Source organism: Silene latifolia, chromosome 2 (genome assembly GCF_048544455.1).
Source record: "Silene latifolia isolate original U9 population chromosome 2, ASM4854445v1, whole genome shotgun sequence".
In the NCBI taxonomy this organism is placed as follows: domain Eukaryota; kingdom Viridiplantae; phylum Streptophyta; class Magnoliopsida; order Caryophyllales; family Caryophyllaceae; genus Silene; species Silene latifolia.
The window spans coordinates 94,148,071-94,174,742 of record NC_133527.1 but is presented as its reverse complement, the minus strand read 5'-3'; positions in this window follow the sequence as shown (position 1 = coordinate 94,174,742).

Sequence of the window (26,672 nt, the reverse complement as noted above, 5' to 3'; positions counted from 1 at the left end):
GCTAAGAAAAGTTTTGGATGCTAATATCACATTTAACCATGTGATTAAAGAGGCATTAAGAATTTGCATGGGATTCCTTCTGGCAATTACTCAAGAATTAAAGGAAAATTAAGAGTGTGTTTAGGATGACATTTTGGGATTCCTCTACAAAGTTTACTCCCTTATTTCCTATATAAGAGATGCTAATCTCACACACTACATACCATCTTCCTACACACTTTTACATAGAAATTCTCTCTAAATTTAGTAGTTAGTTTAGGTTAGCTCTTAGTTTAGATTTAATTTATGTTATTTACATTTCCTATGTACATTACAAGTTATAAAACAATTTACATTTACAAGTTATTTATATTACAAGTATTGTTCTTTATTTCCATTTCCATTTCCAATAAGGTAATTTCTTATTCATATTTTCATTATGTTTTCCATTTTATTTATCATTATTTAATTTATATTTCCACCATGTTAGAGTAGTTGCATTTGTCTAAGGAGTAAGGGAAACCATGCATGACTAAGTAAATTGTAAATGTTAAAATGAGGCTAAGTTAAATTGATAAATTGTTTCTATCACATGTTTGCATCATCACGTTTAATCTATGTTTAAAGGCCTTATTCATTGATTAAGTTTGTTCATTCATTCTAAAAGTCGAGAGGCACGGAATTGAATTAGACAAAGCATGTGTAGTAGGACGACCTAGTCATGGACGAGAGTTTCTCTAGGACCCGGTCTATGGTTGACACTAATATTGTAAGGTGGGTGTCTTTAAGCCTAAACATTTATCGTAAAATCAACTTTGTAACTTGACATGAGCATTTACATAATTAGCATGTGTGACCCGACCTCCCTAGACATTTTCTTTATTATTGTTTTATCATCACATCAAACCAAGCCAATCAATCAACCATTAACCTACCGAGATAAAAGTTCAATCCATATCAACTAATTAACAACTCCTGTCTCTCTGTGGTTCGACCCCTACGTACTACATTCATTTGTTTTGCTATGGTATAAATATTATCTTTGTATAGGTGTGCGATAGCCTATCAAATTTTGGCGCCGTTTCCGGGGATGACTTCAAGTAAACTTTTCGGCTCTTGCATGATCTTTTGACTTTCGGACTCTCACGATCCACTCATAACTCAATTTTGTGTAAAAGGACATTTTGTGATTAATCACTCAACAATCCTCGACTCATGAGAGTGTGCCCGCAATCTAATATGGTAATCAATTCAAAACTCTAAGACAAAACAATCAAATGCAAGCATGTAAAGAAGCCAAGGGTAAGAAGAAGGTAAATAAACATGGGCAAGAAAGGGGAACAAATGAGTTATGGTAATGTGGAGCTAAGTTAAGCTAGCAACTACCAAAATGTAAAGGTGCTCAATCCCAATTACACCCCAATTTGCAATTTAATCATAAGTAAACTCTCCAAAATATATGAATAATGTATGAGAATTTCTCACATCAACTTCTTCTTCTCTTTTTTCTTTTTTTAATTCATACTTCTTCTTTTTCATTTTCTTTCATGCTTTTTTTTTTTTCATTTCTTTTTCTCAACTTTTTTTTTTCTTTCTTGATTTTTTTCATTTCAATTCATCATCACTTTTTCTTCTTTTCTTTCTTGAGCATTAAGACCAAGCTCACATGATTGTCCAAACTTTGAAACAAATCCCAATTGAGCACCCAAACAAGGACAAACAAAGCTACTGGCTCAACAAGGGTAGGCAATTTCAATGATGTAGCTAGGGATAAATTTTGTGAAGGGGTCAAAAAGGCTAAATTTATCATGTGAATGGCTCCAAAATGCTTTAACAAATGAATGCATGCTTAACAAGATATGAAATAAAGACCATACTTGTGCGTTTTGATGTAACACACAACATAAGGAGACCGGATATGGATGCATTGGTCTAAAGAAGGCTCTACCTTACCATTTTGTGGCTTGCCAAAAGTCAAGATCAAGCTTACTTGGTCCAAAATCCATCTTCCACCTACTATGTCAAGACATCCCCATGCATGCTATATCCCGTCAAAAGTAGCGAATCAAGAGTTATCAAGCCAAAAATGGGACAAACAAGAGAGCATAAGTAGGACAAGTAAAGAATTAGAAGGAAAAATTCACACAAATTTTTCAAAAATTCTCACTAAATCGATACTAACTAAATGCAAACTAACTAATATGCGAATGCAATTTCTCGGGGTCGTAACATTTCCGTTTCCAAAAAAAAAAAAAATTTAAAAAAAAAAAAAAAAGCCAACGGTCAACCCCGATCGGGGTCGTGACTTTCTTCCTTATAGCGCGTTTTAATAAAATCCGAGATATGCTAAATCTTTTCCATATGCTTCAAAAGCAAAGGACGGTACTCCTTCTCTATATTTCTCTTCATTTCTCAATCACATCACCTCCGACAACCTCTATTAGCATCATGGACAAAGTACCCACCGGAATTTTGACCCATTTTTCGATGCGATGCTAAGGGGAGGAATCCCCCAATGTTTATGCTAGCTTTGGGGAGGCTCGTTAGTCTAGTAAGTTTCCTTTGTTTTGCATTCTAGTTTATTTCTCGCAACCCATTAAATTTGACCTCTTGTCCTTCTTGTTTTATGTGCTTTGAGCCATTTTTATGGTTTCGTTGGGTAATTTAATTATTGGCACATTGAGGACAATGTTGTGTTTAGGTTGGGGGGAAATTGCATTCGCATATTAGTTAGTTTGCATTTAGTTAGTATCGATTTAGTGAGAATTTTTGAAAAATTTGTGTGAATTTTTCCTTCTAATTCTTTACTTGTCCTACTTATGCTCTCTTGTTTGTCCCATTTTTGGCTTGATAACTCTTGATTCGCTACTTTTGACGGGATATAGCATGCATGGGGATGTCTTGGCATAGTAGGTGGAAGATGGATTTTGGACCAAGTAAGCTTGATCTTGACTTTTGGCAAGCCACAAAATGGTAAGGTAGAGCCTTCTTTAGACCAATGCATCCATATCCGGTCTCTCTTAGGTGAGTGTAGGTCTCCTTATGTTGTGTGTTACATCAAAACGCACAATTATGGTCTTTATTTCATATCTCGTTAAGCATGCATTCATTTGTTAAAGCATTTTGGAGCCATTCACATGATAAATTTAGCCTTTTTAACCCCTTCACAAAATTTATCCCTAGCTACATCATTGAAATTGCCTACCCTTGTTGAGCTAGTAGCTTTGTTTGTCCTTGTTTGGGTGCTCAATTGGGATTTGTTTCAAAGTTTGGACAATCATGTGAGCTTGGTCTTAATGCTCAAGAAATAAAAGAAGAAAAAGTGATGATGAATTGAAATGAAAAAAACCAAGAAAGAAAAAAAAAGTTGAGAAAAAGAAATGAAAAAATAAAACATGAAAGAAAATTAAAAAAAAAAGAAGTATGAATTAAAAAAAGAAAAAAGAGAAGAAGAAGTTGATGTGAAAAATTCTCATACATTATTCATATATTTTGGAGAGTTTACTTATGATTAAATTGCAAATTGGGTTGTAATTGGGATTGAGCACCTTTACATTTGGTAGTTGCTAGCTTGACTTAGCTCCACACTACCATAACTCATTTGTTCCCCTTTCTTGCCCATGTTTATTTACCTTCTTCTTACCCTTGGCTTCTTTACATGCTTGCATTTGATTGTTTTGTCTTAGAGTTTTGAATTGATTACCATATTAGATTGCGGGCACACTCTCATGAGTCAGGATTGTTGAGTGATTAATCACAAAATGTCCTTTTACACAAAATTGAGTTATGAGTGGATCGTGAGAGTCCGAAAGTCAAAAGATCATGCAAGAGCCAAAAAGTTTACTTGAAGTCATCCACGCTACGCCGCGTTCATCTGTGGTTCGACCCCTACATACTACATTCATTTGTTTTGCTAGGGTATAAATATTATCTTTGTATAGGTGTGCGATAGCCTATCAGTAATGCTGCAGCTTCTTTGTTGACCATACTAGGGCAAGGCATGTCTTCTCCAGTTGGGTATACCTCGTCTCGTATTCAATGAACTTTTTGATGATGTAGTAGATGGCTCGTTCTTCGCCGTCGACTGTTTGTGCTAACATTGCTCCCATGGTTGTGTTGGTAACAGTCAGGTATAGGGATAAAGGAATCCCCGGTTGAGGTGTCATGAGGACAGGAAGTTTGGATAGGATTTCCTTTATCCTGTCGAAGGCCTTTTGACAGTCGTCGTCCCAATCGGTGTGATCGGAGGCGCGAAGCTTCTTGAATATTGGTTCACAAATCATGGTGAGCTTGCTAATGAAGCGGCTGATGTATTGGACCTGACCGAGAAATCCTCGAATCTCCTTCTCGTTCCTAGGCCGAGGCATTTGCTGAAGGGCTTTGATTTTGGTTGGATCAATCTAAATGCCTCTTTTGCTAACGACATGTCCCAAGATTTTTCCGGAGGTGACCCCGAATACACATTTCTGAGGATTTAGTCTCATGTTATATTTTCGCAGACGAGCGAAGAATTTCCGAAGGGCGTTGATGTGCCCGCCCCGCTCTTTTGATTTGACGATCATGTCATCAACATACACCTCTACCTCCTTGTGTATCATATCACGTAGGAGAGTGGTAGCGGTTCTTTGATAAGTAGCCCCGGCGTTGATAAGGCCGAAGGGCATGACCGTGTGGCAATATGTACCCCACTGTGTAGTGAATGCTGTCTTGTGCATATCTTCCTCAGCCATTTTAATCTGGTTGTACCAAGCATACCCATCCATGAATGATAGAAGGGCATGTTCGGCGGTGTTGTCCACCAGAATGTCAACATGTGGCAAAGGGAAGGCGTCCTTTGGACTCGCCTTGTTCAGATCCCTGAAGTCGACACAAACCCGAATTCTTCCGTCTTTCTTTGGTACGGGCACAATGTTGGCCACCCAATCAGAGGATTTAGACACTTTGATGAAACCAGCCTTGAACTGTTTATCCACTTCTTCCTTGATTTTCAGGGCCCATTCAAGACGCATCCGGCGTAGCTTCTGCTTCACAGGTTTAGCTCCGGGTTTAATAGGTATCCGGTGCTCTGCAATTTCCCTGTCAATCCCAGGCATGTCTCTGTAAGACCAGGCGAATACATCCTTGTATTCGTGGAGGAGGTCAATGAACTGTTGTCTTTCCGAGGGGTCCAGGGTTGTCCCTATCCTAAGTTCTTGAGGTGTATTGTCGGTCCCTACGTTAATAGGTTTGGTCTCCTCAATGATGGGGGTCCTGGTTTCCCGTTTGTCAAGTTCTTTGGCTAGGTGAGGTGGGTAGTCACTCAAGTCAAATTCCTCATAATTATTCAGAATTGCATTGCAGTTAAATTGAGACGAGTCATAAGCAAACTTAGCGTTCATTAAGTTGACACGAGCGAAAAGCTCGGAAAGGACATACATCTCGTGGTCAGTCAGAGGCGACACAGCAGAGGAGGTGGCCCCTGGAACAGGCTCCAGGTTATCACCTTTCATGGGAGTGGGGGTGACCCTAGTAGACTCAGCCTCTGAATCAGCCACAACTTTGTGATAGAACAGCGGGAAGGGGACCTTGACTGGGACATCAGGAGCGTTAGGAGCTATGACAGACTCAGACTCCGACTCAGACTCAGATTCAGATTCTTTTTCGCTTCCCTCCTTGAACATAGGGCCTTCTCCAGTTGTGATCTTGAGAATGCGGCCTTGGCGATCGGTCCACTTGACGGTCTTCCTCCAGCCCTGTACAGCTTTCTCCGGGTCAGTGTCGGAGATCAAGGCGGTTGGGTCGAATTGATTGTTCTTCAGGGCGATGTTGATGATGTCCTCATAGTCTAGGTGCTTGATGTTATCTTCCCCAAACAGGAGAGAGACAACTTGTCCATCGAGGCATGACGACGGCTTAGACTCGGTTGAAGCAGCTTTGGTGTTGTTGGGGATGAAGTAGCAGTCCTGGAAGACTTCCACACCCGGGTACCTAGCCTTGGCCACAGAGTCATAGATCGGCTCCGGAAAGCCATGGTAGAGCTCGGACTCTCCCTCGGGGACAAAGTATCCATTGAGGGTCAGATGATAGGGATGGAGGATAACTCCGTGCTTCCTGCGTTTTCGGACTAAGAGGTTCATCTCCTGGATATCTTCATCGGTAGGTTCATATCCCAGCCCGAAGGGAATGTTGGGGACCTTAGCCTGTTTCAAGGGAGGCAAGGTGCCCTTCAGTGGATTGAGGGGCAAACCCGGGAAGTAACCCTGGCGCATCATGATACGGTTGACTGTGAGGTTGGCAAACGGGTCACGATCAAAGGGTGTTGATTCATCAGTTATGGCATTCACAGCTTGGAATCCCCACATTTCATTATCATCTTCCTCAATGGCGTGAGGGGCTATTCCCTTTCTCATGACAGCTTTGATCAGGGAAGTAGGAATTGTGATTGTTTTCTCGTTGAAGGGGACCCTGATCTTCTGGTGGAGAGTTGAGGTAACCGCCTTAACGGCGTGAATCCAGGGACGTCCCAAGAGCATATTGAAAGAGGCGTCGATGTCGACCACCTAAAAACTGGTTTGTCTTTCCAACGGTCCGGTTGTGATGGTCAGAGTGATGAGCCCCGCGACTTTGCGACGAGTGCCGTCGTAGGCGCGTACTCCTTGGTTTGTTGGGACCAAATCGGCTTCCTTAATCCCCAGCTTGTGAGCAGTCTTCAGGGGAATGACATTCACCGCGGATCCGTCATATACAAGTACCATGGGCACATTCTTCTTGAGGCATTGTATGGTGATGTAAAGGGCAAGGTTATGATTGGCTCCGAAAGGAGGGATATCTTCGTCAGAAAAGACGACTGGGTTGTTCAAGTCAGGGGCGTCCCTTGTCATATTTGCCACTATTTCTGCAGGGGAAGAGGTGGAGGGCTCGGTTAGTTTTCCCAAGGCCTGTAGCAAAGCCTGTCGATGCTCAAAGGACGTTGCGATCAGTTGCCAGATTGAGATCTCGGCTTTTGCCTTCTGAAGCTGTTTGAGGATTGAATTTTCAGGAGCCCTCGCTTGAGTGTCTACTTCCGGGACGACTTGGTCATTCGTCGTTGGAACGACCGTTGGATTGTTCGAGTTCTGATAGGGGCGTCCGGACCGGGTAAGGTGGCCAATCTCTTTCGCCCGTTTCTCTTTCTCTGGGGCAAGGTAGACATCTTCAACGTTGTCTCTCCAGATGCCATTGATTTCAGGATCTCGAAGGCACCTTGGAGGGGTATTCCTTGGTGAGTATTTTTTGTGAGGGATATTTTTGTGAGGGTAATTTTTGTGGGGGTAGTTTTTGTGGGGTTGATTATTGTGAGGTGCATGCCAGAATGGTCGCGGGAGCAATCCGTCCTGGTGTGGGTAGTTTTGGGCGCTCGAGGGACTTTCCCTCGGGCGTGGCAGCGGAGGATTGAAGATAAGTCGACGGTAGGCATCGTCAAGTCGGGTGATCCTCTCGGAGAGACTGGCTATGGCTTCCTCGACCTGTTGGAACATGGTGAGCATAGTGGCAGCACTGAACACAAATACCCCGTCCGAGGTATCTTTCTCCAAGGCATTCACCTCGTCATCAACGGGCAGGATGAGGTGTGAGCAGTCCAGAGTTGGCTCGTTGGAGATAGCGTGGATCCCCAGAGGATTTGTTTTGTTGTTTGGCTTAGACGGCGGGGCTAAAGGCAAATCCCCTTTCTCAATCATGTCTTGGATGATGTGTTTGAGTTTGAAGCAAGTTTCGGTATCATGCCCTTTCCCTTGATGGTACTAAGATTAGGCATTGGGGTTCCATAACCGGGACTTCTTAGCATCGGTCGGATCCGGGGTGGGTCCGATTGGTTGTAACTTTCCCTGGTCCATGAGCCTCTTCAGAGCACTTGCGTAAGTTGACCCTATATTAGTGAACACTCTCTGGGGGCGCTCAAATCTCTTAGCAGATGGTTCAATGAGGTTGACCTCATCGATCTTGTTTGTTTGGCCGTAAGGGTGAGATCCGGTCGAGGTGGATCCTTGGTAGCCTCTGCCAGTAGTCTTGGCTAAGACACCCTTTCGGAGGTCATCTTCAATACGTGTCCCCAGAATTTGCAGATCCTGGAAGGTCTTGATATTTTGATACCTTAGTAAGTTGGCATACACTGGGCGGAGATTGTTGACGAACTTTTCCACCGAGTTGATTCACTCGGTTTACTGACCAATTGAGTACTCACCCTCCTCCAACGGGTTAAGAAATCGGTGAACCCTTCCTTATCGTTCTGGGTTAGAACCTCAAGAGTACGGGTATTGGCTTGGATTTCAACATTGTCGGCATATTGTTTAGCGAATTCAACTGCGACCTCATCCCAAGTGGTAAGGTTTTTCGGATCAAGGGAGTAATAGCACTGGCGAGGGATCGGTTCCAAAGAGGACGGAAAGATCCGGGTGAAAAGTTCCTGTTTGACCTCTTTAATGGCCATGTAGTCTTTGAAGGCACGGATATGATTGAGCGGGTCCTCCACTCCTTTGAACTTAGGCATATCAGTTAGGGTAAAGTTGTTAGGTAATTGATCCCCAACAGGTTCGAACCTTCGGTTGTTCTCAAGATGGATATTGTTACCCCGGGCTAGGAGCTGTTCTTCCAAGAGCTTTAGCCTCTTCTCGATTGATCGAGGTGGAGCGTTATGTTCTCCAGTTTCTTTGTTTTCCAGGGCGTTGATACGGGTCTCGACGCGATCCAGAGTGACCTTAAGAGCGGTGAGCAGGTTGGCTAGCTGATCGGTCATGACATCTCTGTTGTTATCAATGTTGTTGTTGTTGACAGACAAAGTTGAAGACGGGGCCATGGATCTGAGGCAGAAAAAAGGCTTACATTACAACTCAATTCGACACGGTTCAAAGACTGAACGCAGACAACACAAAGGACGAGACAAAGATCAAACTCAACAAGACGAGGGTGACCGTGTATGGTTCCTCGGTGCTGACTCGATTTTTGACGTGACGGTGTTGACCGAACTTTTGACACGAGTCCAACATAACGGTGCGACGCCATTGGACGGGTATCGCGGTGAGACGACCTATAAGTAAAGACCCATAAGTACGTTTGCTTTGACTCGATAGACACGAGGCGGAATTAGAGTGGTGGACTGAAGTTTTCGAAAATAGAAATTTTCAAAAAGATTCATTCGTCGCTTTAATGGGCGGCTTCCGAAGATAGAGATCTCCGCAAGTCGATGAGTTGAAAGGGTTGTCTTAAGTTTATTTGCAAAAGACGGTTCGAGTTTGAATCGGCTCGGAAAACAGTGTATTGTCTCCCAAGACGGTTCTGGAAATTCAAAATTATATGTTTTGAAAATCGAGTTTGAAATGTTTGAAGAGGTCTCGAGGACGGTGCATGGTCCTCGGGATCTCAAAAGTGTCTCGAGAAAAGGGTGTGTGCTTTTCTCTGGTTTTGAAAGAGCCATTGTCGGCGCGAAACGGGTTAAAATCCGTGTCTAGACGCGGCGATTATAACGGCGTAAAAAGGTGATTTGAAATGGTTGTAGAAAACCGAGTTTGAAAATCGTCATTACAACGGCCTAGAAAGGCATGTTGAAATGGCTATAAAAACCGAGTTTGAAAATCGTCATTACGACGGGCTAGAAAGCCGTGTTGAAAAGGTTATAAAAACCGGGTTTGAAAATTGTCATTACGACGGCCTAAAAAGGCATGTTGAAATGGTTATAAAAACCGGGTTTGAAAATCGTCATTACGACGACCTAGAAAGGCGTGTTGAAATGGTTATAAAAACCGGGTTTGAAAATCGTCATTACGACGGCCTAGAAAGGCGTGTTGAAATGGTTATAAAAACCGGGTTTGAAAATCGTCATTACGACGACCTAGAAAGGCGTGTTGAAATGGTTATAAAAAACCGGGTTTGAAAATCGTCATTACGACGGCCTAGAAAGGCGTGCAACGGTCGGCGAAAGACCGAGGTTTTGAAACGGCCATTATAACGGCACAAAAGGGTGTTTTTTGAAAGTTTTGAAAATGACACGGAAGGACTTATGATCAAGTAGCACATAAGCACTCGCAGTTCCATTATATTATACATAATACTGAAACGGGTTTTGGCTTAAGAGGGTGGGTTACACACCAAGCAATCAAACCCCGATTTGCGAGAGGGATACCAATCCAAACAAAATGTGTAAGGAGGGTGCCCTAGCCTCGTGCTCGAAAGTGATGAAAGCCCTTTGACGAAACAGAAATGTGTAACGTCAATGGCATGCTTGACTCAATCGGGATTCGAAACGCGGGGATGACAAAACTCACGCCGACGAGACGAGCCAACTGGTCGAAAAGGTTTAGGTTATGGGCCCGGACAAGGAACCCGACCGTGACCGTAATATCAATTAATGCATTCCAACCAAGACCTCGTTCGGGTCTCACCATCTAGGGATCACAAAGACGTAAGTGTCCTAGTTTTCCCCAGCGGAGTCGCCCAATCTGTGGACATGGGTCACGCCTCGGTCTGTGGATTTCGGGCCACGTACCAGTCCGCGGTCATGGGCCACCTGCACGCCAAGCCAATCTGTGGACATGCAGCAGTCTTTTGAAAGCCACGCTCGGCGGCGTAAAAATGCTTTCGACCGGATCGTTTTAGATCGGTTGGTTTCGTCTCGGTAAGGGTCTCGAAACGATTAGAGATGTTTGGAGTCGCCACCAAGCATTTGTGGGATGCTTGGAACCCGTTCGAATTCCACTTTATACCTCGGTCAAATCGAAGCACAAAGCCGCGTTTGACATAGGTACTAAAGATAAGGAAATCGTCCCTCTTTAGCATCCTATCTCTAGAATGACTCTCGTACGCCCTGGATAAGGTCGTCCACTATCCAAAGTTTCTGAGTAAGAGGTGAAGGTACGTATTGGAAGCCCTTTAATCAGACACCCAATCCCGCCAGCGGTAGTGGCCTCTACTGATCGATCTTGGTTGGTTGAATGCAAAAGTTGATAAGACGGTTTAAATGCATGAATGCGCATCCAATAATTTAAACCTAACATCTGAGAGCTTTCTAAGTCGGTTGATTTAATCCAAGTATCAAGTATAAGATGTCGAGTTGGATTAATGATTGATTTACATGCAAGACGGAAATTAAACATCCATTTACCGTATTAGGTTTAGGGTGCATAACGTGATCCATTTGTCTTAGTAAAGCATTTTGCAAGTATGATTTTGAATAAAAAAATAGTCATCTGATCCGTCCTATATCCGGGCTAACCGGAGTCGGGATCGTCCTAGACTAACGCTGGAAAGGAAACACGTCCTGTACTAGACGGCTACATGAGGCGCGAGCCAGCCGGCGGTGTAAAGGGGCCTCCCCTGGTTCTGAAAATGTGAAAGAAAAGGCCTGCTTGAGGCGCGGGTCAGCCTACGGTTATATGCCGTGTTCTGACCTTTTGAAAACGTTATAAAACGCGTTGAGAAACGGGTATTTGAACCCGATTTGGTTTGAAAAGGTCGTTTAGACCGCATTTGTTGATTTGAAGAACTAGACTCGAATAATCATCATTATTTTGATAATATTCGGTGTCGGGTTCGACTTTGACAAACTTGACATGAATAGTTTTGAAAATAATTATGAACTAATTGTTTTAAGTTCATTTGAATATAATTAGTCAATACTCATCATCGTACCCGGATTAGAATCCGGCATGGTATGTAGAACCAAGGATGACTTTGTGTTGGGGACTAATATGCTTGTCTCGAAAATGTAAAGAAATGATGAAAGGCTTTAAAATACCTCCCAAAAATAAAATAAAAGGCTTTAAAATACCTTTTAAATGTTATTAACCAAATATTATCACCGAAACACGGATTTAACCGCCATGGTATGAGGAACCAAGGGTGAAAAATGTTTTATGGTTAAATGAGATAAAAAGGGTTTGAAAATATTCGAAATGGTAAAAACCGATTACAAATATAGATATGAATTAAAGGGGAAAGACGAGAATAAACACGGTTGATCTCTGACCTGGACACCCCATTTAGGCGTGGGCAAGCCGGCGAACCAAGGGGCTTCTGTCTCAGGCCAAAAATCAGTTTTAGCTCGTTTATCCCATGTTTTGGTTCATGTTATGCACGTTTTAGCATGTTATAGTCATGAAACAAATGAAAACATGATAAAAAGAGGATTTTTACACCCTCATACTTACATGTTTGGTTATGGCGAGTGACCGACGTAAGTGTAACAACTCGTTTGGTCGAAAAAAACTCGGTTTAAAACCGTTTTGGTAAGTAAATAGAGTGTTTTAAGATTAGTGACGGTGTAGTGGTCTAAGTGGTCGGTCAAGTGATTTAATGCACGATGACGGTACCAAACAATGTGTAAGGCTTGTATTTACGATCGGTAGGTCGTAAATACGCGTCGGATTGTGACTTAAGAAGTCGAGTCGAGAATTTTAAGGGAGAAAAAAGGGGACGGACACTCGCGTAAGTCTCAAATGGGGGGCATTTGAGGGGTATTTATAGGGAAATGAGTGGTTGTGTGAGTTTTGAGCGACGTGGCCACCTGGGCTGCTCAAAGAGGCGCGAGCCACGTCGCGGGTCTTCGAGGTGTGTTGTTGCTTTCACACAAATGCAATCATGATTTGTTCTATCCTAGGTTTTGTAGTCATATGTTTGGTACTTGACCAAACATAAATCCGGGAAAACTTAAGGTAGAAGTTTTGAAATGTTTTGTTTTTGGTGGTTGACTCGGTTTGACTCGTTGTTGAAGTCTGGATTTGAATTTTTGAGTCGGTTTTTGGTCCGATGTCGGTTTTGACTCTAGTTAGTGTCATTGCGACCCCGTCGTCGTGCATTAAACACTCTAGATATTTTTGAAATGTTTTGAAATGTTTTAATTTCGAAATCGTTTTAAGCTTTCCGACGTAAAGTTGTACACAAACTGTCGATCAAACGCCGCGATTCCAAAACATGTTGTAGTCCGATAATCATCGGGTGTTAGTTGGAGTCTCATCAGATACCGGGTATCTACAATAAGTGGTGCACGGAGGTGAGTTTGATGCGCATGAATTAGTGGTGCGATTTGGCAGTGGTGGTTATTTGGTGGTTGGCTGGCAATGTGGCGATGGGAAGGTAGGGTGGTAGGCTAGTGATGTGGCTCATGATTACGTACATTTAGTCCCCTAATCAACCTACTTTTTCATACTAATATAGCATTTCATAGCCATTTTATTCGTCAATTGCTTCCTATTTTGCTTTCCTAGTGCATTTTACATGTCTTGTAAGAAAGGAGATAATGAGGCGGAATTCCTGTCTCTCGCGCATATTCGGAAGCTTGTTGATGATCTTGGATGGACTAGTATGAAGAGGAGGCAAGAATAGTGACCAATAATGGTAGGAATAAGGAGTATATGGAAGAATCATAGGCATAGAAGCAAGGGAAGAAGGTCTGCTGCTCAACCCGCTCGAGTTGAGAGCAACCCGCTCGAGTTGAGAGCAACCCGCTCGAGTTGGCCTTCAACCCGCTCGACTCGAGCTCAACTCTCTCGAGTTGATGCCCAGACTGCCTCCCACAGATCCTTTTGAAACGTGCAAAGGATTATTCGACACTTAAGCATGTTATTTCCTAATCTACCCTTACTTAACCTAATATTGTAACCACTATATATACTTCATTTGTAATAATTAAGGGTGTGTTTGGATTGAGTGATTTGGAAGGAAAAGAAAGGGAGGGGAACTAGGGGATTTAAAATCCCTTGTTTGGATAGGAAATGAGGGTAGAGGGAAATGGAAGGGGAGAGTTTTAGAACGATCAAATTTTCCTCCTACAAGCCTAATCAAAATCTCTCCACAATAGGCAAGATTTGGAGGGAAATTGTATCCAAACACCCATACCCCATACCCCATTCCCCCTCCCCTCCCCTTCTCTGCCTTTCTCTTCCCTCCTTTCCCCGCCCCTCCCTTTCCCACCACTTTTGCTATCCAAACACACCCTAAGAGATTAAGCCTTCTTAGTGTAGGCAAAGTTCTCTTAGATTAGATTAAGCTCTCATTAGGAGTAGATTAGAATAGATTAATCTTTAATCATTCCATAAATTTCAATTTAATCTTTCTTCAATTATGTAATACCCCAACTATCCGGCCAAGATAATTGGATCGTTACTATCTCGGTTTCCCGAGGCAATGAAATCGGAATTACAATTAAGAAACTTTATTAAATAAATAACAAGTTTAGTTATTACAAACGTAAACTAATAAATGAAATACAACTCGTCTATGACTATGCCATTTTCCTAGTGACTATGTACTTGACTCCAAAGTCCGTAGCGCGACCCAAATCCTGATCACGTCAACAAACAAACCTGTACTTAACCTGCTCCCCATATGACCAAAGAATATCATATGTATCGACACAGGCCACCCAAAGATAGGTGACAAACATAGACACACAAACGTCAGTAACGATAAAAGAAAATGTGACATGACTCAAGTGCGTGAGTCAACAATATGACCATGATATAAATGACACACAATTATCCAACCGGCATGCCGGTACCGGGACACGCCCAGATGTACCCACAACCACTGGTGTCAGGAACACGTCCACGACACCATACTCACACAAGGTACTCCGAACACGTCGGTGGTACCGGGCCCAAGAGCGACTAGGGTCCCCTGCCAGACGTCGTGCCTCACCCACTTGCATCCCTTCAAGATTCAAGTCATTAATGTGCATATTCCTATTAGGGTGGGAAACCCCAATAGGCGACTCAAGCGGAAGACGGTCTCTCAACCGCCTTCCGTCTCCATAGAACAAGTAACCAACCAACACTACAATATCCTCCAATATACATGACAAACACAATAAATGCAAGGTACCATATAACATGCTAATTATCGACTCATTAAATGCATTAAATGACAAACAACTCATTTAACAAATAGACACATTATCGAAACTGAGTAGGACAAAACCTACCTTTAAGCAAGCTCCATAAGCAAATCCAAATCCAATAATAATACCGCTCCATCAAACCGTCACCTAAAAATAACAATTAAATAAAATAATTACTAATCTAATATAACCTAATCTAATTAAATTATATAATTAAATAACTAATTATAATATATGATTTAATATAATTAAATCCGAATTCTGATTAAAACTCCCGCCCAAAACCCATCTCGCTCACAACCGCACACTCCCTCCCTAACTCTGGCAGCCACCACCTCAACCACTACCTGCCGGTGCCACCTGGCCACCCCCACCAGACACGGTGGGCCACGGCCAGCAGCACACCAACCATACCGCACACCATACAACAACACACGAACAACAACACACCACCACACAAACACACCAACCGTGGCCACCACCGGCCACACCAGCACCCCCACCGTGACCCCTAGCCCTAGTCGACACCAGCTACTGTCGACAACCACCAGCACACAACGACACTAGCAACAACGAACAACAACAATAACAACAACCAATAGGCAGTACAACCGCCCATTTGGCCCTCGATTCCACCACCTACAACCACCCTACCCACCACCCAAGACTACCACTCCACTATCCTCACTTCCCACGACAAAACCCACCTAATGTTAGCTTATAACAACCACGAAAGGTGGGTCAAAAATTCATCTTAAGATCGTCGCAGAAAACAGCTATAAACATGTATATTAACTTGGTCAAACCCTTAATTTGGGTGGTCAACAAGTTCAATGGGTGGTCAACGGCGGTCTATGGCGGGTCAAGGTCGGGGCGGGTTAATTAAAATAATATAAAAACTAGTGTGAGACGATTTACCTTACGATCTCGAGGTGGAGGGACAAAATCTCCATTTTTCTTCTCATCTCTCTTTTCTCTCTAAAATTGGTGGATGTTGTGAGATTGTGTTTGATAGGGTTGATGGGTGGATAAGGGTATATAAGTTAAGGTGGGAGTATATAAGGTGGGTATAGAATACGTATATTATACATGTATCGTATTACATATTATTGTTATCATTACAATTTGGTATTATTATTATCATTACCATGTCATAATAATAATTATTATTTTATTATTCCGTCTCAACATAATTCGTATAAATGCGATAAATTATTATTATTATTATATAATTATTAAATACGGAGTATTACAATTCCCCCCCCCCCCCCCCCTAAAAAGAACTTCGTCCCCAAAGTTCATCTCACTCTCTCCTTTCCCAAATCTCATGCGTTCCCTCGCACCTCACAAGTCTATCACCCGTATACGCTCTTTCTAAACATCACACTCATCCAAAGTTCTTCACTCAATTCTCACCACTTTCTCACATTCTGTACTTTCTCTTTTCCGAATTCCCGAATTATTACATCTACTCCCCCTAAAAGAGAACTTCGTCCTGAAGTTCGACTATCAATCCTCAAAGTACGGTCTCATACGCTCGTTACTAAATTCCACAAATTATTACGTTTCAGGTTCAACACACTCTCTTACCTATTGCGAATCCATTATTAAGTCTCGTATCATGTTATGCCATTGCTATAATCCCGATCCAAGAACCTCTCTAGAAGTCTCTCTACGGGTACCCCTATGAGCCTCCCAAAGGTCAAGTGCCAGGTCTAACCCACGATTCCAATCTATAATCCCATAACTAACTCACAACTCAAGTCGGTTATAAGCATATGTATCTATCACGCTGTATAACTCGATTATTATTATATATCTATATCACGTCAATCCTCGTACATTTACATCTATGCAATTCAAGACACCAATTACGCAAACTCGATGGAACAATCAATTAATGCAAAATTACTTATAATGTGACTCAACAATGTTCAACATTTCCATTTCCGGACATGATGCCACGCAAATACCACGTCAAATCCACCATGTGATCATGCACGTGTTTCCATATCTGTTCCCATTCATCATCGCCCCTTCCGCTTATACGGAAGACAACAAACACTATCATGCAATGACTAATATGTGACACATAACTTGCATTTTTCATCTTACTTTTACACAACAAAACAAAACAAAATCACGTTGATTAACATATATCCAACAAGATTATCACATCATTTGTCATCCAATTACTCATGTTAAATCACGATTTCCATTTAATTGCAACATGCCACCCAAGATGATCAAACGTAAATAATTCACAAGGTCTCATCCATATGGGGTCAACATATTCATCCAAAACAAACCAACCAATATAATTCACGAAAATAAGGGTATACACCCCATACTAGGTCGAGTATTGACAAAATAAGGGTCAAGGCAGACCACTCAGTCGAGTATAGGAGGCCACTCAGCCGAGTAGGCGGCCACTCGGTCGAGTGCAGGGTGCACTCGGTCGAGTGCCACCTGGGAAGAATGTTTTCATTCTCTAACTCGTTCTCAAGCTTTCCTACTTCATCACTCAATTAGGCACTACAACTAGATCACGATGTACACCGTGGGTGTTTCACTTGACGATTGGGAGCCAACTTCACAAACAACATCTATACTACCGCTCATAGGACAGAATTTCGCCAACTACTTTCACATGTCATGCATGCATACTTAAATCAAACGGTTACGCTATATAACACCAATGATCAAGTACCTCAAAAATATGATTGAATCCTCAAATATTATGTGCCACACTCTTACTCTCATGACTGCGAAAACCAAGCTTGGTAATACTAAATCCACAAATTAAACCTAATATCTTCTTATATTCCTATTTCATAAATCTTTGCTATCATCTATCTAATCCTTGAATTCAATTTACATATTCTCACAATTATGAACAACCCAAATTATCATTTTATTCTACCATTAAATGTTGGAGTATGTGTCCTCGACAATAATGCGATCACATGTTTAAATCTCATATTAAGAATACATGAGGGATTGTAACATTTTATTGTCAACTGATCCACATTAATCGGTAATGATTGGCTGACTAGAGTTTGACATTACTGTCGTATGACGGTGGTGATCAGTTGATCCCTTAAGGTCATACCTCTAGGGAAACATTCTTAATTGATTCATTAATTAATTGTATGACGATACAAGTAAATTAATTCCTTAAAATTGAACAAATGATTTTGTGAGAAATAATACGTATCTTATTGTAATTCGATTAAATAAGATTCGTACTAAGTAATTAAATTGTTTTATTACTTAAGGTTTATTTATTGTTTATGAAACAATTAAAATAAGAATGAATTGTTTATTATAAATACAAGTAGTTGTGATTTATAATTCCATGACCCATTTTATGTAATTGTAATTGTGAATTACTAAGTTATTTTTGTATGTGATTTTTTTTTTATAACTACATGTCTAGTAACATGTCCAATTGTCACACAATACAAATTAACATATTGAAAAACTTAAAATGGACCCTTATAATGTTGAGGGTGCCGTGTAAATGAAAGGGGAGAGGGTTGATTTGTGCTTTAATTCTTTTAATTAGTGGGTAACATGATGATTACCTACTAATCATAGGTATGCATACCTACACTCTTGAGAAGAGAAAAATGCAAAACCATTGGGCACTCTACACATGTCAAAACCGATGGCCTCCTTTATACACACTTAAGGAGTGTATTTTCAGTATACATTAATTCATTCTAATTAGTTTACAACTTGAGAAAAACTTATCTCTCTAGTTTTGTTGTTGAACAAAAATAATAAACTCACATAAATCTCTAATATTATTGACATATTACTAGAAGTAGTAATCTCATAATATTAGTATTTTAAGGACACAAATATTAATTTCTAGTAACCAAATTAATATTTGTATTAAGAAGGATTTCCTTGGTACAAATCCTTAAGGAGTGGATCTTGCTATTAGATCTAAGGTTTTTGGGGCATTTGGATTATATTTTAAGAAGATTAATTTGGTAGGAGACCAAATTAGTATAAACCATTTCCGGCCCTCAATGTAAGAATAATCGATTTTTCTTCTTACTTTCTAATTTTGTTATGCATGCATAAGTTCCTTTTAGTTTATGACTAAACTAATAAACACTTGGTTATTAGAAGAGTCTAATAAGAGATTAATGAATCCTTTCAATTGGTATCAGAGCAAGAATTGTTGCATGCATAATCGGTTTTGTCTTTCCGAGTTAATATGTTAACATATAAAACTTAAAATTTGTGATTTATGAAGATAAATGCCACGAAAATTTTGCATGTTAAACATTCTGTTCCTAAATTGATTTTAGGTCATTTTGATGATTTATGGTAATTTACTGCTCTTTAAAATGAATATTTGTATTTTTGTTACATTTTATTGAGTAAAATGACAATTAAAATGCTAAAAATAGTTAGACTATGATTCTGACCATGAAATGTTTACACGACCTCACATGCATATTTTACAAATTGTATGTAAAATTTCATATAAAATGGTTTTATATAGCATGATTTATGATTTTTACATTTTAAAAGTCGATTCAATAGAGGTATTTATGTTAAAAATGGTTAGACTTTGTTCCTGCCCATGAAAATTTAGTATATTGTCACATGAAATATTTACACACTGTATGTAAATGTTTAGATCAAATGGTTTAATTTTGCATGATTTATGATTTTTAGATGTAAAAATCGAATAAATAGTGACTAATTTTGGCAAAATAGCTAAAATAAGTTTTATGGCATGAAAAGTTTTCCCAACGTTGTATATATGATATGAACATCAGATCTAAAGTTGCATGTTAATTTTTGTATGATTTTAATGGTTATTAATTTTTATGGGATATAAATTGATAAATAGCAACTTTAATAGTCAAGTATATAAAAACTCGATTTTGGCTTAAAATTTGTCATTTCCAGGTTCTAGAAACCTGTTAAGAATATTCAAATTTTAATTTTGATTTATTGCATAATTTTATGCTTAATTTTGAATTAAAGGATTAAAATTATGTTTTATACGATTTATTTGTGAAATAAATTAAAATAATCTAAGGGCAAATTTTATTAAAGTTTTGGAATATTGCGAATTTTCCAGAATATGATTTTAAAATTTTCGAATTTTTATGACTTAGTTGGGAATTATTTCTTTATTATTACGAATAATAGGTGATTAAAGAGCAATTATATAATATCAAGTTGAATTATCATCAAATGTTTAGTGAAGACTAAATTTTTTTAGTCCTAAGATGGTTGGCGTAATTAACTTGGACATAGATGTGATTTATGTAATATTTTGTGATTTTAATAGGTTAATTGTCACAATAATCCATGAAACCGGACCATATATACGATATTAGCTTAAATAGGGTGATTTGGCATATAACATGGCATGTTTTATACATATATTAATGCTGAATTTTTAGTATGATTGTCATATTTTATTTATATAATTTTGAATTATATAATTTGTACTTAGTATGGTCTTAGTTTTAATTGGTATTTCCCGAAATGAATGGGGATATCGATTCGGTTGTAATTAATGTGATCTCATATCACTTTTTTTTTTTTTTTTTTTTGGTTTTTCTTTTATATTGTATAAAGTAGAAAAGCTATGTAAATTATTTATTTCGGAGTTCCTTGAAGACAGTGCCATTCAAGAAGGCGGTCCATCAAAGACGGTGTTGCCTTGAGGTGCGTGCCATATGAAGTTCAAGGGACCGAAGGAGTGGGTTTCCGAATTTGTAAATAGTTTATTTGATTTACTATTTTAGGAAGGCCATAGTAGGATTTTATCGTTTTGCTTTGTATTTGTTTTATATGTTTGCATGCATAGCCAAATCGCCATAACTACACATGCATATCATTTTATCAAGTCAACGACCGTGTCAATTATAATTATCGTAGTTCACCGCTTTATTTCATTTAAAACGTGATAGATAATAAATTGACAAGACCTCTCACTAAATAATAATTGAGAATTAGCCTTACCAAATAGTAGAAACCATGAATCCCAATTTCATAAGGAAGTAGGCTCGGCTCACCGGGGTGCTAAACTTGTTACGTTGGGTAAGTGGGTAGTAAAATATTATTACATCGAAATTTGGATTGAGCTCAACCGAAGTATTCGTGACCGTAGTCGCATGTGTTCCGGGATAAAGATAAATATTAGAGTAATTTTATCAACCGAGAGTTCTAGAAGTAGAATCGATTAAAGAGTTAATCCACCGAGTTATACTGATAAGGGATGAATCGGCTCACCGTACCCGAGTTAATATGAATTTGGATCTCGGAATCATTTATAATAGTTGGGTATAGGTCACTATATAAATGGTTAAAACTTGTTTAAAATGTTTAAAAGTATTATTAAAACAATAGATGTTTATTAATTCCTTCACTTTTATTTTTGTAGTCAAATTTGTTTTCTGAATTGCAATGGCAACTCCAAATTCAAATGCAACCACTAGCTCGAACACTCTCACCAATGTTTCATGGCCCCGATCCTTCATGGATCATTGTAAATTAGAAAAGAACGGGTCCATTTTCGCCGATTGGGACGCACAACTTCGCTTGGCCGCGGAGGGTGACGACAAGCTTCGTTACCTTACAGAGGCCTCTCCCGCCGCACCTACCTTCTAGATCTACTCCCGCCGCTAGGCAAGCCTATGAGACTTACCAAAAGGAGTCGGCCGCGATCAAAAATGTGTTGATCTTCTCAATGGAGGCCGAACTCCAAAGGAGTGCTATAAAGATTAGCACCGCCTATGAGATCTATACGAAGCTTGTGACCATGTTTTCACAAGCTCCGAGGATCATTCAATATGAAGCGGCATCCGCATTATTTGATCTCAACATTAAGGAGGGCGAAAAAGTTAGCCCTCATGTGCTCAAGTTGATGGAGCATGTTGAGACCTTAAAATTGCAAAAGGTAGAGATTCCCGAAGAACTCGTCATTGATCGAATTCTTCATTCCTTAAACAAGGTTAAGGCAAATGTTCAATTCAGGGTGAATTTTAATATGCAAAACTTGAAAGTATCCCTCGATGAATTGCACAAAATTATTGTGCAAGCCGAGAGGGATATGGGGCTAAGTGTTAGCACCACCAAGGATGTGGTCAACATTTATCATAAGAGCAAAGGGAATTTCAAGAAAGGTGGCAATAAGGGAAAGAAGCAAACTCCCTACAAGAACAAAGGAAAGGCTTGTGAAGCTAGCTCCTCTAAGCCCAAGAAGGGTGCCCCGTCCGGGGACAAATGCCACTATTTTAATGGTGTTGGGCATTGGAAGAGAAATTGTCCTAAGTACCTTGGCGATATCAAAGCTGGAAAAGTTATTCCAGTAGGTAAATTACTATCCCTATCTTTTATGTTTCGATCTTAACTTTGGTATTTTGATACAAGTTGTGATATTTACCCCTTTTTATTGTAATTAGGGTATCCTAGCAAGGACAAAGGCAAAGAAAAGCAAGCCTAAAAGATCTTGAGGGAAGCTAGATGTAGACGCCCATGGTGCTAGATCGGTGGATGTTTGGCTTTATTTTATTTTGTCTTTAATTTCATGATTGAATTTTTAGAATTATTTTGATTTCCTCGTTCGACTTGAAAATTTGGTTGTGTGCTTAAACAATGGTTGTATTTTGGATATTGGTGACTTGGTTTGCAACCCAAGTCACTTAGTTTATCGTATCGTTTGTTCTAAAATTTGTCATCATACACTACTTGCTTGGAGAAACATTAAGATTTTATCAACTTAAATTGATCTCATAGACAATTATAATTATTGAGTCATTATATGTCCATGAGCTATGAATTCGATTCTCCTCATGCCATTGTGACTAAAGTCACAACTTACTTATGTAAGATCAATTATGAAGTTATGATTGAGTTGTTGAACTCACACAAGGGAACGTTGCCAACCTTATTTGATACCCAATCAAAATTTAAATCACCTAGTCCATATTATCCTTTCAATATGTCTCAATTATATCACTATTAAGTTGATATATATTACGTTTTTCCTCCTTCTCCATCACTATTAAGTTGTTTTGTGGCTCAAAAGCTATCTTTGGAGAAAAAGGGCATTTTTCCTAAAGATAGAGTGAGAGTGAATTTAGCCACAAACTCTTCACATAGAGGAGACCAAAAGAAGATGTTCTTAAGGAAAATACGTTAGGAGACCAAAAGAAGATGTTCTTAAGGGAACTACGTGAGGAGACCAAAAAAAGATGTTCTTAGAAAATAAGATTTAGATCTTTGAAGGGATATACCTAGAGATTTTAAAATTCGACATTTTACTTTAGAGCCTTATGAAACCTAATGATGTCTATGCAAGCAATTGGAGATATTTGGGATTGTTGAGACCAATCCGAGAAATTCATAATTAAGAGTTACATAAAGAGACATGTCGATGTATACGAAAACTAAGTTAATTGTTAGCTATGCTAAAGACTCAAAATCATTGCTATACTTCATTATGGAAATAAGTAAGTTATTAAGACCACTTTCCAAAATGGGTATTTTGAAAGGGATATGTGAATGACATATATGGCTTTAACTGACACTTATTAGAAAAGTAATGATTATTTCAATTCATAAAATGTTTCGAATGAGTTGTCAAAAACGAAACACGTGGAAGTGAGTGGGAGTCGGTGACAGTCATGTTTAGACATGAAGTTTAGTGGGAGAAATCATCCTTCATGAATTGCATAACATATTACTCATTGGGAATGACTCATTGGGAATGACGAGCATATAATGTCTTTTATAGAGAAGTATTTAGGTTTTCAATTCTGGATGATATTGGACATCATATGAATCTATTAAAACATGGGATGTTGGATTGGCACTTAGATAGGTATTTTATGTTGATAATTATCCTTCATCTGAAATAAATCACCCAGTTAAGTAGGTTATTCATGTTGATGAATATAGAATTACCATGATAGAGTCATGGTTATTTACTGAACCTAAGAACTGTTGTCTCCATGGATTGATTGCTAATATTTCCGCCATTAGTATAATCATGTATGCCATGATGCACATGTCCCAGATGAATTACATGCTTGGAGCATGATAAGTCGATAACATACTAATCCATATGAGAGTCATTGGTAATCCTTAAGGTACCGTCATGAATTTTCAAGGAGAACTAATGATCTGTTCTAGAGTTTGAAAGTGTAACAAGTTGTGTGTTAAGAGGTTACACAAACTCTAGTTTCCAGACTCATTTGGATTTGTGAAAATCCTAGGCAATTTATTGACATAAGGAGTAAGAGACTAGAAAAGTGTATTTTATTGTCATCCATTGTAAGATTCAACGAAATGAACCTAAGTACGTTGTGATTGGGTGGTGAACTTTAAAACTATAAGTAGTGTTGTCCACCGAAACCCACATCACAAGTTATGTGATAACTGTAAGAGCTCCATTTAAGCTAAAGAACCTATGTCTAGTATGAAGTCTAGACATGTACTTAGTAAAATTCATGCTATAAGGGATAACATGAAATTGAAGGAAATCGCAATTCACAAAGTTTGAACACTTGAACACATGGTATGTTCACAAGCTAAACTTTTATTGCGTTGCATAAGTGCATGAGTGCGCTTATGATTATAAAACATAGAATAGCAATATGGCATTGACTACTCCTGTGTCATAATCACATTTATTGTTTGAGTTTTCATTAACTCATCCTGTACTTTGTTACATCCAAATGGGATTGTTGAGACAATATTGAACCCCATTAAAGTGAACTGGATTAACATAGTATTCTTCCCTAGTTACTTATATGAGGTGACATCTCGAAGTAACTAGAGTGTGATGCGATTGATGGCAAGTTCAAGTGCCATAGAGTCATAAGAGATGACTAGTCGATAACATAGGCAGACTGTGAGGGACACTCTGTCGGGCTTATGACCGCTTATTGAGTTCTGGCAATTTTTATAGCCTAGTCGTGGCGAGAGCTACTATGGTATTATTATGAGTTGATTCTTTGACTAATGACTGTTCGCCTAAGATGGCACAGTTTTAGAGTGACTTTGATTTATGTTCGGCGACCTTCGTAATTGGGGTCTAATGGGCATGTTTTGGGTCATGATGAGCTGTGGCTAATCGAAGGGAAGAGTGCAACAGGAATTGTCCATCCCCGTCAAGGTTATCTTATATCTCAAGGCCACTCGAGAAGCAATGAACTGAAAATGCGTGGCCACGCTCGGAAGGTATCTATGGTAGATAAGTCCGGTCAAACAGTAATTCTCCACATCGAGGAAACCACTCAAGATATGATCAAATGCAAGTACGACCTGCAAGACACCTTGCATTGAGTGGGAGATAGTAATGGGACAAGAGAATTGGTGACGCACACTTGTCACGGACAAGCGGGAGATTGTTGGAGTATATGTGTCCTCGACAATAATGTGATCACATGTTTAAATCTCATATTAAGAATACACGAGGGATTGTAACATTTTATTGTCAACTGATCCACATTAATCGGTAATGATTGGCTGACTAGAGTTTGACATTACTGTCGTATGACGGTGGTGATCAGTTGATCCCTTAAGGTCATACCTCTAGGGAAACATTCTTAATTGATTAATTAATTAATTGTATGATGATACAAGTAAATTAGTTCCTTAAAATTGAACAAATGATTTTGTGAGAAATAATACGTATCTTATTGTAATTCGATTAAATAAGATTCGTACTAAGTAATTAAATTGTTTTATTACTTAAGGTTTATTTATTGTTTATGAAACAATTAAAATAAGAATAAATTGTTCATTATAAATACAAGTAGTTGTGATTTATAATTTGATGTGTCCATCATTTGAGCATATTTAGTCCCCAAATTAGCCTCGTTCCTATGCTTTTTAGTGCATATTTGGGTCATTTACTATCTTTAGTCCTTTGTTTTGCATATTCTTTGAGGTTTTGTTTCCTTGGTAGGAGAGGAGTGCAAACCTTGCACTTTCATGGCAAAATAGAGCTAAATTGATCAAATCTAATGACCAAGCATCAAAGAGAAGACAAGACTAGAAGGCCTTGGTACATATTATAATAGATGGGCAATGATGAAGAAATCCTTGCATCCCCGACTAAATCCCGGAGGATTATTGGAAGAAGAGAGGAAGAAAAGAAGAAAAGAAAGGTTGGGACGAGATCCGCTCATCCAGCGTAGCAAGACGCCCGTCCAAGACTCCAAAGATCCGAGCGTCCACGCCATAGGGACACTCGTCCAACCACGCCCCAATCCGCTCGTCCAAGCATCAATCCGTCCGTCCAGCCACCCCAGAATCCGCTCGTCCCGACCCGTTGGACGCTCGGATTGTCTTACAGGCCCATATGTCCTCTTCACCCCTCCATTAAATATGCGCATATTTTTGGAAGACTAGCAAAAAGGAGACTCACATCTTTTCTGAGAGGAGCGATTCCAGAAGGACTTAATCGTCATTTAAGCTCTTAGTAAACCCTAATTTGTATACCTAATCCCCACTATAAATACCCCATTAGTCTAATTAGATTAATCATGTTCTTCTCATCAATCCTTAGTGTAGTTTATATCATTCTAATCTCTTCTTAATCTTGTAATCAACTTCTAATCAAATATTAATACAAATCTCATTTCCTTAATTTCTCTTTTGTTCAACTTTTCTTTTGGGTAATTGAAGATTATTTGGGTTATTATTGGGAGATTGACAACCTTCCAATCATTCATCAAGTACTTCTATTATTCTTTGCTTTATTTTGGAATCATTAGTAGGTATAATTCTCTTAATCCCTTTTTAATTATTGTTAATCATCTTCATTTATTCATCATGTTTTGCTTTGTTAATATGA